The sequence below is a fragment of the Brassica napus genome, chromosome C6 (assembly GCF_020379485.1).
Source record: "Brassica napus cultivar Da-Ae chromosome C6, Da-Ae, whole genome shotgun sequence".
Lineage (NCBI taxonomy): Eukaryota > Viridiplantae > Streptophyta > Magnoliopsida > Brassicales > Brassicaceae > Brassica > Brassica napus.
Window position 1 is genome coordinate 27266846 of NC_063449.1, and position 10284 is coordinate 27277129.

The following is a 10284-nucleotide window of genomic DNA, read 5'->3' on the forward strand; positions in this document are numbered from 1 at the left end:
GCTTACTAATCTATCATTCAGTTTTTCAATGTATTTTATCTTCACCATCTCCTCTTGTCTTGTTTACATTTGTTTTCACGTTCTGTTGTTTGATTTGTTTTAGTTTTGGCTTGTGTAATAACTTAACCCTGCTCATTCTTCTTTCATTCTTTATTGATTGATATTTTTATCTCGATTAGCTCTGTGTTGCCACTAATTTGCTCGAATCATTTTTCATCATCTGCTTCGTATTCTTTTCATATTCATTAACTATTCTCTCCAATCTCTTTAAATCCTAAAAATCCTACATGTTCTTTTGTTTATTAAATCATATATTAAATATTGTTGAAACTGTTTATCTATTCTAATAAATCCTTACGATTATAACTAAGATGATATGAATAAAAGACTGATTATAACTTAGTTGAAATTAAAGTCTAAAGTAGAAGTTATTAAACTTGCAATCCTTCTTTTTGTTATCCAAGATAGCTTTAGTCAAATCAATTATATTGATTTAGAAAACCCATAAGCTATTTCAATCCCAAACAACCAAAAAACAGGTGCATTTGTTATTGACGTTGCGGCAGGTTTCCTTTATTATAAACATAATTGCTTGTCACAACTGTTAATAAACCCAAATGTATTTACAAAAGCTACCCATATAAGAGCTTCATACTCATTTCTCTTTCTCTAGTCATCTCCTATGTTAGTAGCTATCATAATACAATCATCAAACAAATGACATATCTCTTGGTTCCATATAAAATATGCAAAATGACTGTTTTCTGCAGACTCCATGATCACTGAATATTATAAATATCAAACTCTGTCGATGGTCTATTTATATGTTGAGGAAATGCCTCGAAATGTAGCTTCCAAATAATGATTTTCAGGTCAACACATTGCATGTTAACCTCCATAATGGGATCAGCGAATCTGCAGATACCGCTACATGTCGAGTCGAACGCAGCTACACATATGTTCCCTGCTTGTGCCTTTCATTCACAATCTGCAATTCTCCCAAGAACCAGAATCAATGTTAAATGAGGTAAAAGTTTTAGAGTCACAACAGACTTTGTATAGCCAAGCCCAATAAACCAAGCACCCAACGTAACATCCCCACTTGCCTATTTGTGCAAAAAATGACTTGATCATTATATAGTAGCACCGGGAAGTTAGATGGAGAATGAGGTATGAATGCAAAGTAGACAAAACAGTTAAAATCTTACTGATTATGGGAAATATAAGAAATCAATTCTCTTGAAATGGCGTATAACTGTCCAATAGCGTGACAGAAGTACTTGTTCCTGTTCTCACCAAACTTCCAATTCTAAATGTATATATAAATCTATTAGAGTTATTGCCAGCGCTCTGTTGCGATATTTGTTAGCTAAAATAACCCATCCAACATAATAGGAAAAAGAAACCAACGAAATTGTAAAGCTAACCATCAGCTGAGATGCTTTTGCTGTCCTGACACATTGAAAGCTTAGTCATTTCACTGTCAAAAGCAACAAACTAAGCAGTCATATACATCCGAGACATTTATTTACAAACGGTTCCTAACACAGAAAAATCATATTATTATGTTACGGATGATAAGTTTGATGCATAAATACAATTTATAATTTTTTTCAACTGAACATTTGTGCCTACTGAATTACCTTACAACACCCACTGCATTGTGATTTTGGCATTTTAAAGCTGAGAATCAACATTGGAGCTTGCGTTAGCATTTGGAACATGAAATATAGCACCATCAATTTCCAGTGTTGTGCAAAAGAACTTTGCTAGTAAAGTAATCGTGATTAGTAATTCTTTACATCTTAGTGTCGTACAACTTCAAAACGATAGACACTTACAATCGACGGCTCTCAAAGATGGACCGCAAACCATCTAATGATATGCTTACCTCGTCGTATAAGTAATCCATGTCACTTCCCTCCCATGGGTAACGTCGCTGGTGCAGATCAATTCCCTCCACCTCTTCCTCATCATTAGGATGCTCTGCAATATACCCTCTGTAAGGTTCAAATTTATGTCGCTAGAATTATCAGAGAAAGAAATATAAAATACCCTCCAAATCTTCAGGAGCATCGACATTTTCTTTATTCAATGATCTTCATTCAAGCTAACAACCATCAAAATAAAAAGAATGTGAGGCACATAGTTTTCAAAATCCAAGTTTAATGAATGGAAAAAAAAAACTCAGGAAAACAGAAAATGTCAAACACTCACTGGCTTCTTCTTCTTTTACTTCTTGGCTCCCGTGAATGAACTGTCAAAGCCATTATTATCTGCAGGAAAAAAATTAAACAAAGCAGCTGATGAAAAGAAACAAATATGTTTCACAACACATAAACTCTTCTTGAACAATCAGACAACAGATAGTATGTCTCCCATGTGACTCAGCTGAGTCCTCGATGGCATCCTGAACGACAAATGTCTTCTTCTTCTTCTTGGTTAGATCAAAGGGTGCAAGCTAAGGATGACCAAAGAAAATTAAAACCACACAATCATGATGTATCAGGCAAAATAAAAGAACCGATGATGAATTTATTAAAGATGGGGAGATGTAGAGACTAAAGAAGAAAAACTGATTCATGAAACTCAAAGAGCCAATATGTGTTTCTTAGATGAGTCATGAACTGATGATTAAAAATTGAAAGCCCTAAACTTCCATTGAAGAGAACGCTTACAGATCAAAGAGATTTATTGGGCTTTCTTTTAACGAATTCCATTTCAAAACATGAGTTATAAAATATTTATTAAATCATTAGATAAAATAAATAAGTGTGGGTCTCACAGAAAAAACCGAAGAAGCAAAAGTTTCTGACATTCATAAATATATATTTGTTTCAGTCGTTAATGTACAAAGAATCTTTTATTTGAGTGCTATGAAGAGTGATGCAACCCTATTAATGTAGATTTAAGTTCTGGAACTGCTTTCAAGTCTTGTCAGGTTCTTCTTATCTCTCTCTGTTAAAATACGACAGATTCGTCCTTTTCTTTTTGTACTTTGATATGTCTGATTAGATCTAATAGGTTTCTATCTTAGCATATTAGCATCCAATTTAGGGATTAACTGTGTGTTATGTTTTTCTTTGGTTTGCTCTAAGTAGATCCATCAGATCCAGATCCAGTAATGGCGGGTGCAGTAGCTAGAATTTTGAAGAGGGTGGGTCTCCCTCCATTGGGTGTTGTGGATGTAATCTCGATAGGTTCATTACCGGTCCTAGCCTATATATACTTCCGGCAGGAAAAACAATTTGCTTGGCTTGATGAGCAAGAGAAACGTGTGAATGCAACGGTTGCTGACATGGGGGCTAGAGGAATAAACAGAGATCGTTGATGATGATGATGATTTATCCACAAGCATGTGGTTTCTTTTTTTTTTTTTTTTTTTCTATATTATATATGTTAGTTTTCCATCTATAATATTCCTATTAAATAAAATAAGTCTTCTCTCTGCATAAAAAGATGATCCTGTATGATATAGGCTAACATAGTTGTACAATTTGGTGAGATTGGCTTGACTTCTTTTTTCTTCGTTTGTAATAATACATTATTATTGATTGCTGCACTAGTTTAGCGTAGGATTTGCGTGCGTGTTGAGAGAATAACAAAACCATAACAGTTTCTAACTTAAAAAAAATTGTATGCATCACAAACAAAATCTGTTTATTTGATTTTAACCAGATAGGTTGACAACTATCAGACATAATCTCATGAAAGCAGAGACCCTTTGAATGTTATGTCATCTCCATAACCTTAGCTTTCTGTGGATATATATTTTCATGTGATACAAAGTTTAATATTCTTACAACCTAAGAAACAAAAGAGTAGAGATGCTGCTCAAGTTCACTGTGCTTTTATGTGTATTCTCTTTCATGCTGTTTGTAGAGATGCACAGATAACAATTATAGAACTTGTTTCTAGCTTGGGTTAATAAACAGTCACAATGAAACTAAATTACAAATAAAATACTTGATTGCATAGACCAACTATAATCAACCTTGAGGATACAATATAATGACAAAACCTTGAGGATACAATATAATGACAACGTTGAGGAATGCTACAAGAACCTTAAGGTGACTTATCCAAGCCTTTTGTTTTGTAAACAAAATTCGATGATAAACAACAATGGCTCACTGGGGTTAAACCCTCTTAAAGCAAGCTAGGTTGTGCACTATGATACGTTGAATATGGTCAGAACGTTTATATATATATATATATATGCTAGGTTACTTTGTTTTGTCTTTCTCAAGAATTTTGTCGTAAATCACCACCTTGTCTTGTTTTCTCTCTATTGTTCTGCCGGAACGCATAGACATCACGAGCCTGAGAGTTTGGGGAATTGGCGATTCACTTCTGATATCATGAATTCATGTCTTGATCCTTCAAATAAACTTTGACTTACACATGCCCATGATATGTAGGAACTTCCTTTTTAGCAGCTCATTTTTATTTCTCAAACTTCAGACTTGTTTATGAAAAGTCTTCCCTTCCACCGAGACATCCTGTTTTACGAGCTTTTCTTCTTTTGATAATGTTTGACCATGAGCAATATTACAGTGTTTCTTGTTTCTTGTGAATCCTGAAATCTTTCTCCCCTTATTATTTGAGTGTGTCAACTCAAGCTCATCCATAGAATCAAACAACCTTATACTAACAACTTGGATTATAATCAACGCTCCCCCTGCTTCGTTGCATCTCATTCTCCCCCTGCTTGAGTCCTCACTCATAAAAAAAGAACACAGACTCCTTCTAGCAGTACCTCAGTTCAGTATCAGAAACTTTTCCCTGGACACATTCATGCTTTTGTCTAGCTTGTGCTGACGTTTTAACGTTTCCAGCTTTTCATCATCATTTTCCTTACTACCAGTAAACCACAGGGTGTCACCTTTATTCATCATGAATTTTCTTTTAACAACAGAGACGATTGAGACACTGTAACGCTTCACCGAGACACAAATTCTTTCAGAATTTCAGTAACCTGCAACGCAAACTCAGAAGAAAACTTTGACTCTTCGACTGCTTCAGGCTCATCTTGGATCTCTAATACCAGTTACTTCATCTGTATCATTGCTGCGGACCTGTCGCTAGAAGCACAAAAACTGCAAAACTTGACGTTTAAGCTTTCTGATCATGGTCACAACAAATTAGCCACTGATAGAAGACTTTGTTGCTCAATCATGATAAACTTTCACAGAGCTTCTTGTCATCCACTACTTCAGAATAGTCAATAACACAACATCCACATCCTGGTCTTGCCATGGAAACTTAACATTACCTGTAGCAACCTTAATACCAGCTTGCAAGTAAAGACCCACAAAATCCATAACCGGTCAAAACTTCCAAAGGCATTCCAGAACGACCTCTGCTCCACAAATCATGTCTTACCCACTATACTGCTCTTGGGAGTGCTATCAAAGAAGTTACTAGTACAATTAAGGCTCTTCAAGACTCACTTACTCCAAACATACTTGTTAATCTCATCGTAATTTCTCCAGGCCGAGTGAGGCTTTGAACCATTTTTACTACTCTCAGCCTCCGTCTTAATCGCCATGTAAATCAGCATAACCACACTCTTCAGATAAGCTTGATCGTCGGCTAATAAGGCATTCCCGACATGTCATCAGTCTCCCCTCCGAGAGTTGCGGAAAATGTAACAGATACACTCCGGCCCCCTTTGAAACTCTTGTAGTCTTTGACGTACTGTAATCTGATCTTAAGGACTCTGCATCCTCTTCAGGTTCTTGAGGATCAAGTTCTGCATGTATGGAATGTGTCTGCCAGATTTAAAACTCACTTGACGTCTCCACCAGAACTGGTCAAATCTGTAAATCCAGATGAGCTATTCTGAACAGGGTTGAAGAAGCTCAAATAAAATACAAATAAACCGTTGGAATCTCAGGTCAGTAGTACCATGAAGTTCCTAACCAAATTTTAGCACAATCGAATTACTTTTAGATCACGAAACACTGCCTTGAACTTATTTCTGCAACAGTCCTTATTATCTGTATCAGATGAAGAACATCTTGAGTACACAACCCAAAGGTAGAAATCACAGAAAACCGTTACTGAACCATATTTCCTCAGACTCTGTGTCTGTCTCAGTGTATCTTCTCAATGGTAAATGCAAATGACAGAGAGCACTTGTTATATGCAGCACAACCAGCCTTCTATAGCTTTGATCTTTGAAAATTAGTGAGTCAGTTCTGAATTCTGATCTTCAATTCTTCATTACCCTGAGTAAAATCCAAAACCAATATCTTGAATGAACCAGAGATGGATGGACGACTTATCTGTATGAATTCTCTCAATATATCAGCCTCATGATGATTCCACAAAACATCTTGACAATCTTCCTGAAACACAAGGTATAAGCTCGTTTTGTCTTTTCTAATTTGCAGCAGCTGCTTCTGAAACGTCTTTACAGTTGAACAATGTTTCAAGACCAACCATTAGGCTCTTCCTTTGGTCAGTTTCCTGTAAATATCTACCGAAAAACTTAGTCAAGCTTTTTATTATGCAAGCGTACGACCAAAGACACTAAGCGCACCAATTGAACCCCAGACCACAGAGTAACCTGTCGACTTTAAATTTGTTTCTTCAAAGTGTATATCTCTTCACCTTATTCCTCTCAAGTTTTTAGTCTAGAGCACGTAAACATATTTTCTGAGAATCTTTCTCTTTCTTCATCAAATCTGTGTAATATCGTTTTACACTTGTACTACTGCTGCTGTACACATTCATTCTCCTCATATCACATCGTGGTCATGAACCTTAATCGACGCAGTCATTGTATTGAGAGTTCTATTTCTCTCTGTTAGACACAAAAGCTCGAGATACTGGAGATATCAAGGAACCTTGACTGATTTTGCAAAAATCCACACAGTGATGCCAGAACAACACCATCTGTAAACTCACTCTGACACTTGTCTTGACACATGCTTTCCGTCTTGCATCGACAGCTCCCCACACTGCACTGTTATCCCTTGACTTGAGTGCAACCTCATAAAAAGAATCATACTAATACCCATGCTTCATCTCAAGGTTTTCTATCAACTTTTCAAATCTTTATTTCAGTTCCTCTTTCAGTACTGCCCCTTTCTCTCCAGTAATCCAAAATCTCCTCTGAAGCCTCATCTTCTATTTTATTATCTTGATCTCATCTTCACACAAACAACGTTCTTTGTTTCTGTTGAAACTTAAAAACTTTTCTTCATATCCTTGTAGTGCAGAGATTCTTTAGAAGATATCTGCTTCTTTAAAATATTATCATGAATAGACTGCGTCATCAGATTCAAGCCGCTTCTCTACGCCCTTATCAAGAACAGATTCAGTCTGGTCAGATAAAGCTTTTAAAACATCTACTGGATTTTTTTCTTGGAATATGAAATCTTCTGCATGGCGGTCTGTCCAGAGCTTTCACTCTTCTCGACTACATCTGCTCCCTTGCATTCTCTTGCATCGGCACAGCGGTGTTGATGTCTCTTACTGCGAGAGTGTGTTATGATGTCTGTAGCAGACCTTGACACAACCATTGATAAAATCTATGTGTCATCAAATTCTCTGCAACCATGTCCAATACTCTTTACCATTACCTTGTACTTGCTTGCTTCAGCCTTTCAGGACGTCTGATGTTGGTGGACTTGAAACGAACCAGGAAGTTCCATTCTCAATAATGACACCAACATTTCTCTGCAACCAGCACGTTGTTTGAACCTACATTATCACTGGGAAGAAAATACTGAACGGCCGAGAGCCAAACTACACTTTGGTACACCGGAAGTCTGCTGCTTGATAAGTGGCTTCAAGGATGATTTATATGTACCATCGTATAATACCACCAGTGCAACACATATAGAGAGCTCCATTGCTAGAGCTTACGGTGTATAGGCTTGTTGTCATCTCTCTATCAGATGCTCTATGTGTTGATCATAAAGCAAAGATAAGTAAACTTATGAATGTAAATTGTTGTAAATGTAAAATGAGGTTGCTTGGTGAGTGGAGTATTATGCCCACATATCATGCACTATCATTTCTTTATTTAGTTAGTGTATGAGAGCCTCTCTTTAGTGCAAGGGAGCCTCACTTAGTGCATGAGAGCCTCTTTGTTTTGGCTCCCCATTTGATGTATATATAGGTACTCTTGATACATGAAACAATCAAGCAATTCAATTCCTTCTTCCTCATTATCTTTCAAGAAAGTCTCTCATTAGTCTTCATGTTCTTCATTTCATTTCTCTTTTCTTTCTTAATTCTCATAAAATCTCATGGTATCAGAGCCACAAGCTCTTGAAACCTAAGTCTTCCACAATCTTTCACTCTGTTTCTATTTATTTTTTTTTTCTTAAAAAAAAAAAAATTACTTTGTTCTTCTCATTGCGAAGCTGTTCTTAATGGATTCTGGAGGAAATTCAAAGATGGTTGTGATTCCAGTTACTCTCAAGGGAGCTAACTACTTACTTTGGGCAAGGCTAACTAAGACAGCTCTTTGAGGCAGAGGTCTCTGGGAAATTGTTGAAGAAGGCAGAGGCCTTAAGAAGAAGACTATCCTAGGAGAGGATGGTAAGGAGATAGTGGTGGCTGAAGCTGGTGATAAGAAAAGAGTTCAAGAAGATCTCATGGTGTTATCTATCATCCACAACAGTCTTGAACCCGCAATCTTGGAAGCTTACTCCTACTGTGAAACTTCTAAAGATCTGTGGGATACACTTCAAAAGGTGTTTGGAAATGTCTCCAACATCAGTAGAGTGTTTGAAGTCAAGAGGGCTATCAACAACTTGTGTCAAGAGGATACTGAGTTTGATAAACACTTTGGAAAGTTTAGGTCTTTGTGGGCTGAACTAGAGATGTTGAGGCCAAGTACTTTGGATCCTGAAGTACTGAACCAGAGAAGAGAGCAAGATAAAGTCTTTGCGCTTCTCTTCACTCTAAACCCCGCGTATAATGACTTGATCAAACACATCCTAAGAGGACATGAGCTCCCATCTCTAGATGAAGTGTGCTCTCAGATCCAAAAGGAGCAAGGATCAGTTGGACTCTTTGGGAGAAAGGGAGAGCTCATCATGGTAAATCAAGCTGAAGGGGCAGAGACCAAACCAGAAGGCGTAGCTAACAAGGGGTACTACAAACCAGAAGATAAGAAGATTTGGGTGTGTGATCACTGTAAGAAGAAGGGTCATGGCAAAGGCAAATGTTGGATCCTCCATCCACACCTCAAACCTCAGAAATTTCGGACTCCATATGCAGATGCAAGGGCAAACTTCTCTGGTGAAGTAGGAGAGCCATCTACTCCTAAGCGCACTAATGGTGCTAGTGAAGGAAAGACACTGTCTTTCAGTGGCTGCTCAGCTGTGAGAACTACACGAGATGAATCTATCAAGAAGTCAGACCGTGAGGCTCTCATCAAAGCTCTAAAAGAGTCTGGTAACACACTTGGTATTTCCCTTAGTGCATCATATAAACCGCCTAGAGTTCTGGTTACTTCTCTACATGCATCTCATTCATCTAGTGCTATTAAACCTTTAGTCATAGACTCAGGAGCCTCTCACCACATGATTAGTGATGCTAAGTTGATTAGTAATGTAGAACCCGTATTAGGTAATGTAGTGATTGCAAATGGAGATAAAATACCAATTAAAGGTGTAGGAACTCTTAAGCTATTTGAAAAAGATACAAAAGCATTTTACATGCCATCTTTTGCATCAAATTTATTATCTGTCAAAAGAGCTACCACTGATTTAAATTGTAATGTGATTTTCAGTCCTAATGAGGTTGTTTTTCAGGATATTGAGACTCTTAAGTTGATTGGAAAAGGTGTTACAAAGGATGACTTGTACCTACTTGAAGACACCAAGACTGTTTCAAATTTATCTTCAGCTTTCAGTTCAATTCCTGTTTTAGATAAAAGTGTTTTATGGCATGCTAGACTAGGTCATCCCCATTCTCGTGCACTAAACCTGCTGCTTCCTGATATTTCCTTTAAAAATGATGGCTGTGAAGCGTGTATCCTAGGCAAACATTGCAAGACTGTGTTTCCTAAGTCATCTACTATCTATGAAAATTGCTTTGATCTTATACATTCTGATGTTTGGACTGCACCATGCATATCTAGGGAGAATCATTGATATTTTGTCACTTTTATTGATCAAAAATCAAAATATACTTGGCTAACTATGATTCAAACTAAAGATAGAGTGCTAGATGCCTTTATTAATTTCCAGAACCACATAACTAACCAATTTAATGTTAAGATCAAAGTATTCAGGTCAGATAATGGGGGGGGGGGAG

At 37.0% G+C, this 10284-nt stretch overlaps 1 long non-coding RNA gene across 1 annotated transcript; it reads left to right on the plus strand.

Annotated features, from left to right (window-relative positions):
- The first annotated feature begins 462 nt into the window (after positions 1-462).
- On the plus strand, positions 463-3578 carry LOC111207309. The gene is made up of 2 exons (XR_002659577.2): positions 463-2941; positions 3102-3578. It is a non-coding gene; the product is annotated as an uncharacterized LOC111207309 (long non-coding RNA).
- The last annotated feature ends 6706 nt before the right edge of the window (positions 3579-10284 follow it).